We start from the raw sequence: 7,690 nt of genomic DNA, 5'->3' as shown, positions 1-7,690 counted from the left end.
TCGTTCCTTATAATTTAATGTAAAAAACAAAACTACACTGTACAAGTCTTAATTCATACAAAAAGGAAACAATCACAGAGAAATAGAATCCACTTCCATCGCGCAAGGATTCACTTCGCAACAGACTGAGGAAACGTTGACCAAGAAACTGCCATCTTGGTTTTATGCATAACTGGAATATATATTTTATCAATCATGGTGTTTTGAACGAATCTGATACTAGAATATATGTGTAGGCTGTATATGCAGGTTTCAGGATCACGCTCCAACAGAAGATACCGGGGAGTTCTTTATTTTTTAAAAATCTAATCACGAAAATACTACACGAATTGCGGTTTCTTGAAACAAGATTATAACTTACCATTACATCTGCAACATTGTCGCCTATTAAATCCGACACAACAAAATGAAAAAAAAAATCACAAAATCCGATCTAAATGTCGTGACGTCATATATTATATGCGCATTTGTAATGCATGACGCATTATATGCTTTGATAGGCGGATCAAGCAATCCCTCAAAATGAAAATATATTTCAAAATGAAACAGCAAAGTTGCAAGTATTTATTATACCATTATTTTCAAATGATATCATTGTATCTTAGATGATATCCAACGAATTTTTACCATTAATGTTTTTTGTACTTATAAGTAAAAAAGAAGGTATGTGCACCTTGTTTAACATCGAAAAAAAGTCAAACAAAGATAAAAACTTAACGGTACTACAGTGTGAAATTTCAAAAACGTATTGCCGTTTTGGGTTGTCAAGGAGGCGTGTCCCAATGCCAAGTTACATTATACAATATAAACTGTTTTTCCAGTGTGTTCACCCAATCAAATTGTGTGTTACAAGTAAACTGAAATTGCTTGCTAAAATACTACCACATGAACTTCTTTTGAGATATTTTCTTTTCAGTCAAAGCAAAAATGAAATCGTTATTGTATATAAACAAGTAGTGACAGTTCCATCGCCAAACGCTTGACATAAGGTGTGAATGTCACGGGTCCTCGGAGATGACCTTAAAAACGGATGACCCGTGTCACAGTAGGTGTGGCGCGCTAAAGAACCCTTCTGCTGAATGGCCATAAGCGCCGAGCATAGGTCTAAATTTGAAGCTCTCCATCGGTTTTGGAGACGTTTCCATATGAGGGAAAAATTCTCGAGCGAGACTTTAAGCAAGATACAATAAATCAATAATAGATAGGTGTACTGCTGTCGTAATATGCACGTGACACCTACAATCCCCACCTCAATTTGACCCGTTCAAATAGTAATAAAGATTGTAAATTGCTGATAAATGAAAACTTGAAGATGATGAAGAGTGATAAATCTCACGAACCCTATAAAGAATACAAAATTAAGAGTAGGACAAACAATGACACCTTACCAGAGGTGGAATCATGTGCATAGACTGAGTACACAGCCACTGTTGACAGGTTCCACCCATTTATATCACGGTCAGGTAAAGTGAGTAATCCGTAGTCAAAATCAATATCTACAAATTCAATATTTATAGAGCTAAATACCGAGTCTTGTTTGAACTCAGCATTTAGCACATTCTTTGGCCGTTATAATGATCTTATTTGCAAATACAACCTGTCTTTAGTTCAAATGATATCTAAAGTGTATCCTTCTAACATCGATTCATTATATTCTGAATTTGACTACGGCTTACTATGGCATGTAGATATAGGTTCGAATATAGTTTCAGTATGCTTCGCTTGATTGTCGTAAAAGGCGACTACATGGGACAGTCCTTCGGATGATACTGCAAAGCTCGAATTCCCGTGTCATAGCAGGTGTGGCAATATAAAGATGTATCCCTCCTCAAAGGCCGTAAACGCCGAGTATAGGCCTAAATTTTGCAGCCCTCCACCAGGAATTGTGGCGCGTCTCCATAGGAATGAACTCTTCATAAGAGGGACTTTAAATAATATACAATGAACTGCGGATTACTTAGTCTACCTGATTAAGATAGAGGAATTACAGTGGATGTAACAGGCCAACAAGGGATCCATCGCCCTCCTAGATATCTGATCCCACCTCTGGTGCGATCAGGGGTCCGTGTTTGGCCTACTTGGATTTTTTTTGTTAAGAATTATGGGATTAATCAGTGTTACCTTGACCTTTCATTTATACTGTAACTTATATAAGAAGTCAATTTATGTTGTCATTGGCGACAAGCAAGAGACACAGAATTTTTTTTAGCAGAATCGTAATCATACAACCTTATAGAACACATGCTGTTATCAGACAGATCATACAAACAATAAACCTGACTTTGTATACTATCTACACTATTTGGTTTTTATCTCAAAGCAGGGTGATTATATATATAATGTAACCGTATCAAAATGAGTCCGATATTTGCTAGAGTGCATCATCAATGAAAATGTAGTAGATTGCTAAAATCATTATAATACAGTATAATTTGTCCAAACCGACCTCTGAGTACTCCGGCGCTCTGTCAATTCCGGCCACAAAATATAGTCCCTAACATTTCTTTAACAAATCCTTTATTAATAATTTCCTGTACTCCGGATACTGCGTATTCTGTATATCGGCCGGCTTACACAGTCCCAACTGCTATCAATTAACTTTAATTATCCTGTGTAAACCGGCCCCTCGATGATACACCACCCTAATTGTTGCGGTCAATTGTATTCGGTGTACACAAGGTCCCAACTGCTCGTAATTAGCTCTAATTATCGCATTTAAACTAGCCACCCCACGATGACCAACCTCTCGGTATTCGGTCGATCACACGCGGTGTACACAAAGGGTGTCTCAAGGGAAGCCACATGTAAGTAAAGGAGTGCAACTGGCGATGAGTCGCGATCAGTTTAAAATAAAACCTGATATTTAGAGGGTGCACTTTTCAATTATGACAGCACCACGCACGAGGTAATGGCGCCCTCCCCCTAACGACAGATACGAGAACTGACATTAAAAGACAAAGTTCAATTAATCGATGAATTCGATACATTCTTGGAATGAAACAAAATCGGCAACAATCCCCTTATGTTTTCCAAAAGCAGAGTTCCCCCTCGTGGACTTCTCGGAGCTCTATGGCGAGCCAGACAGTAATGATATGCAGTTAGTTAGCACAACTCGCCATGTCCGGTCGATCACTCGGCATTGTATTAGTTTCCGTTTCACAAATTGAGACAGTTGAAAGCGATAAATTTACAATGAAAGCTGGGAAAAACAAATTTTAAACGAACACAACACAAACTTGACGAACGTACATAATGTAGCACTTGATAACGGCGATGATGTAGACGAAATCGACAATTTACCAACAGAAAATTGCGCGAATAATTCCCAGATTTTAAACTGTTTAATAAAAATTGAAACTTTTTCAAATGAGCACGACAATAAAACACTGACATCTATATTTTTACTTTTTGAATTCTTTTGTGATAAATGTATATTAAAACGTTAGCAATCATTACACACGTATGCATAGATAGTGAATACAAGGGAAGCAACTCTCATTCTTGTCAACATTCTGCACTCCGGACTCTGTGCAAACCGGCCAATTTCTTTGGAACCACACATAGCCGGTTTAGACAGATTATACTGTACGTGAAAACGTTTGATGAAATTCAAAGAAATAATACTCAACAAAATTTATGCAATCAAATTTAGCAGGAATGATTCACCATATCAACGTACCCTAACAAAATACTTCCTGATTGTTAATTTGAAGTCAGCAGAGCTGACAAGATATGAATTTACTTACAAACCTCACAATTCTGATCATTACGGCTTTAACATGGTGTATTCCTTCCTTTGGATATGGTATGTATGTTTTTTTATATTTTAATCGATAAACGTGTATTACTCTTCAGCATTTCGCAAATTCTATGGTCATCATAATGCTTTAATTTGCAAATACAACTGTCATCGGGTCGATTGCTACTTCCTAGGCCGCTTGTTTTATTTTTACTTTGACTACATATGACTCCATTTCCCTGATCTAGACAAAGGGTTTTCATTGCATACAACCGGTCAATAGGGGTGCTTACCTCCACTACCCACTTCATCCAAATAGCGGTGTTTTCTGTGTTTCGTGTTTGTCAAGTACATTATTTTGTATGCTTATTAGTATATGTGACATCAGGAACTCTTTTATCCACTGTGAGTTAACGAAAGGAATATATGTTATCAACATAAACATCAAAATATACAAACTTGTATACCGTCATTTGCCATGTTCAGGTATATGCCTTGTATTTTCTGCACAAATTCTACTATTGCATCTAATCTTTAAAATTCCGGAAAAACTCTGCAATGCCTAGATAGAAAACTATTTTATACAAAATCCTCCTACACGTATTTGGTCTTCTTCTATCAACTATATCAAGCTGGATCCGCCATTACTGGTGATGTCTCAAAAGGTCTGAAATTCAAAGAATCGAGATTTCTCAGATAGAAAATCATCACTAATATGAATTATGTTGATAATAAAATGAAAGGTGAAGATAACAAACAGTGATTCATCTCATAAATCATATAAGCAATACAAAATCGATAGTTGGGCAAACATGGACCCCTGGACACACCAGAGGTTGGATCAGGTGCCTAGGAGGAGTAAGCATCCCCTGTCAAAGAATTGATTGATTAATTGCAGTTTTGCCCCGTTTTGGGAATATACCAGGCTTGGAATTTTATCAAAATGTAAAACTTATACGGTACCAATTTTGATGCACCACATGTGCATTGTGACAAATAATGTATTTCCAGTGATGCTCAACCGAAATGTTTGAAATCCGAAATAACAATAAACTTGTAAGACCTATTTTAGGGAAAACAGAGTGCCAAAAAATGTATCAACTTCCCAGATTTATGTAGCAATATTCCATTATCACCTGCATATGGTGTTTATATATTTCAACTGATTCGATATGCAAGAGCTTGTTCTGAGTATAGTCAGTTTTTAAATCGAGGTAAGCTACTGACAAACAAGTTGATGGTACAGGGATTTCAACAGTCTCGATTGAAGTCAGCATTTCGCAAATTCTATGGTCGTTATAACGATCTAGTTCGTCAATACAACCTCGCATTGGGTCAAATGCTGTCTGACGTGTTTCATACCGATTGTTAAGCCGTTCTTGGCACACTGATTTTGACTGCGGATAACTCCGTTTACCTGATCAGGATATGTGGCTCACGGCGGGTGTGACCGGTCAACAGGGGATGCTTACTCCTCCTAGGCACCTCATCCCACCTCTGGTATGTCCAGGGGTCCGTGTTTGCCCAACTATCTATTTTGTATTGCTTGTAGGAGTTATGAGATTGATTACTGCTCGTTATCTTCACCTTGCATAAAGATCGTAAGAGAAATTCGATCATATTAGACGCCTTGAAACAGAAATTCATGTTATATATTCGACTCTTTTAAGTAAATTAGAAGTGATGATATATTTAGATAGATTACATCAGAAGTCTCTCTCTCTCTCTCTCTTTCTCTCTCTTTCTCTCTCTCTCTCTCTCTCTCTCTCTCTCTCTCTCTCTCTCTCTCTCTCTCTCGTGTTATAAAGGAATGTTTTTTTTTAATTTCCACATTCCGTTTTTCATTTCATTTCTGATCTAAATGGGGTATTGTTTTTCAAAATCACGTTTCAATTTGAGAAGATTTGATGCGAAGACATACTGTAAAACGACAAAATGTAGCGCGATAACTAATGTTATGGCCTTTAGCGCAAGTGACTTTTTGCACCAAAATTAGAAGTGCACCAACGATTATTTTTCAAACGGTTCAAGTCATTCATGTTGACTCCTGTTCCAGAAAATGCGCGTAGATATATCTGTTTTACTTCCTCGAATATCTATATACTCGAAACGAAACATTATTACAAAATTACGCGCACAATCAATTCCTCAACCATGTTTTGATACCATCATATTTACGGAGAGATAAAAGATATTGTCACTTATTAAAGTTTGCAATAAAATATTGAGATAAATACGGTCACTGTCTTCGGCTTTCCGAGACTGAAATGAGCGTAGCAAACTTAGAATTACCGTTCCAATGCAATCCCTCTGCACAGGTTTCTCTGAATATTAGTCGCGAGTTAGAAATTGATCAGAAGTTATTGAGTGTACGCTTGACCGACCATGAAGAAAAAGTACACTTGAATCAAACCACACACTCTTCGTCAATGAATTACTTTCAAACAATGTGCCAGTGCGCTAGATCAGTTATTAAAATACTGTTAAAAACCACTCCCATTCTAATATAAGTACTCGAAACTATGTATTTAATTTCACATGGACAATATCTAGGCTTTAGGGATTACGTCTGTTGGAATTTCCATAGACATGAGTTTTAAGGTGAAGATAACGAACAGTGATCAATCTCATAACTCCTATAACAATACAAAATAGATAGTTGGGCAAACACGGACCCATGGACACACCAGAGGTGGGACCAGGTGCATCTTGTGCTTCTTTATTAACTGACTCCTTCTATATCTCTTTTAGGCAGAATTCATTCAAAACCTTTTGCATGAAAAGTAAAGCGTGTTGCGATATTCAACTCGTATTTAGATGCATCGACGACATTTCATCTATCAAAAACGCCCACTTCCATTCACATATCGATTGAATCTCAAGTGAACGTTAAATAAAATACCCCATAGCGTATTGCTTTCACCTCAAAGTTTAGACAACGGTATGACTTAAACTTCATCATAGTCAATATCCCTTATCTATGTAGCAATATTACATTGTCACCTGCATATAGTGCTTATTTCTCTCACCTAATTCGATACAAGCGAGTATGCCCTGTCTATATCCATTTTTGAATTGAGGCCAGTTACTAATAAATATATTAATGTTACGAGGGTTTTCAAAAGTCTCGAATGAAGTCAGCATTTAGCAAATTCTAGATTCATGATGATCTACTTTGCAAATACAACATGTCATTGAGTTGATTGCTGTATAATGTGCTCAGGCCAGCTTCACTTTTACAAACATAATACTTTAAATCACAAGTATCTCAATGCACAGGGATATATCATTATATATATTCATCACACTTGAAGATTCATTATTTTTTTTCATTAGGGAATCATGAAACAAATAAGTCACGTGAATAAATTGATAATTGTATTTGAACAATTGCAAAGCAAAATGAAATAAATGATTGAAAATGGTAAATAAAAAAGGCACTTATATAGTGTGTTGTGATGTTGTACGTGGAAGAAATGGAAAGTAGATTGATGTTTGTATGAAATTGATTTACTGATGACATTTGATCAACATCTTTGTAAAATAACAGAACTATATGTGCATCATAATCCAGTTGTCAGCATTGGCAAAACAATGGCAACATGCTGTAAAGGGGTGGGTAAACTAAATATCCACCTATACAAAGATAATGTGAAAGTAATGTTGATTATGTTTAGAGATGTTTATCATGACATACAATGATACTTGCACGCCTCAGATGTTCCTACACTGGAGAGAAACCTGAAGCAATAGTTGGGTTCGATACTTTAACTTAAAAACAAGACTTTTCTTTGTCATTTGTTTGTTTCAAGCAGCTTATATACATATCAACACTTCGATATCAACTGAGGTAAATATATCAGAACTTGTAAAAGGGCTTACCCGTATTTTGGAAAGGGCTTCAAATGATTTTGAGCGTTTTGAATACATTTAACTAAGTTTCTTGATTCT

This window comes from Ostrea edulis, chromosome 8 (genome assembly GCF_947568905.1).
Source record: "Ostrea edulis chromosome 8, xbOstEdul1.1, whole genome shotgun sequence".
In the NCBI taxonomy this organism is placed as follows: Eukaryota; Metazoa; Mollusca; class Bivalvia; order Ostreida; family Ostreidae; genus Ostrea; species Ostrea edulis.
This window is presented reverse-complemented; position numbering follows the sequence as displayed.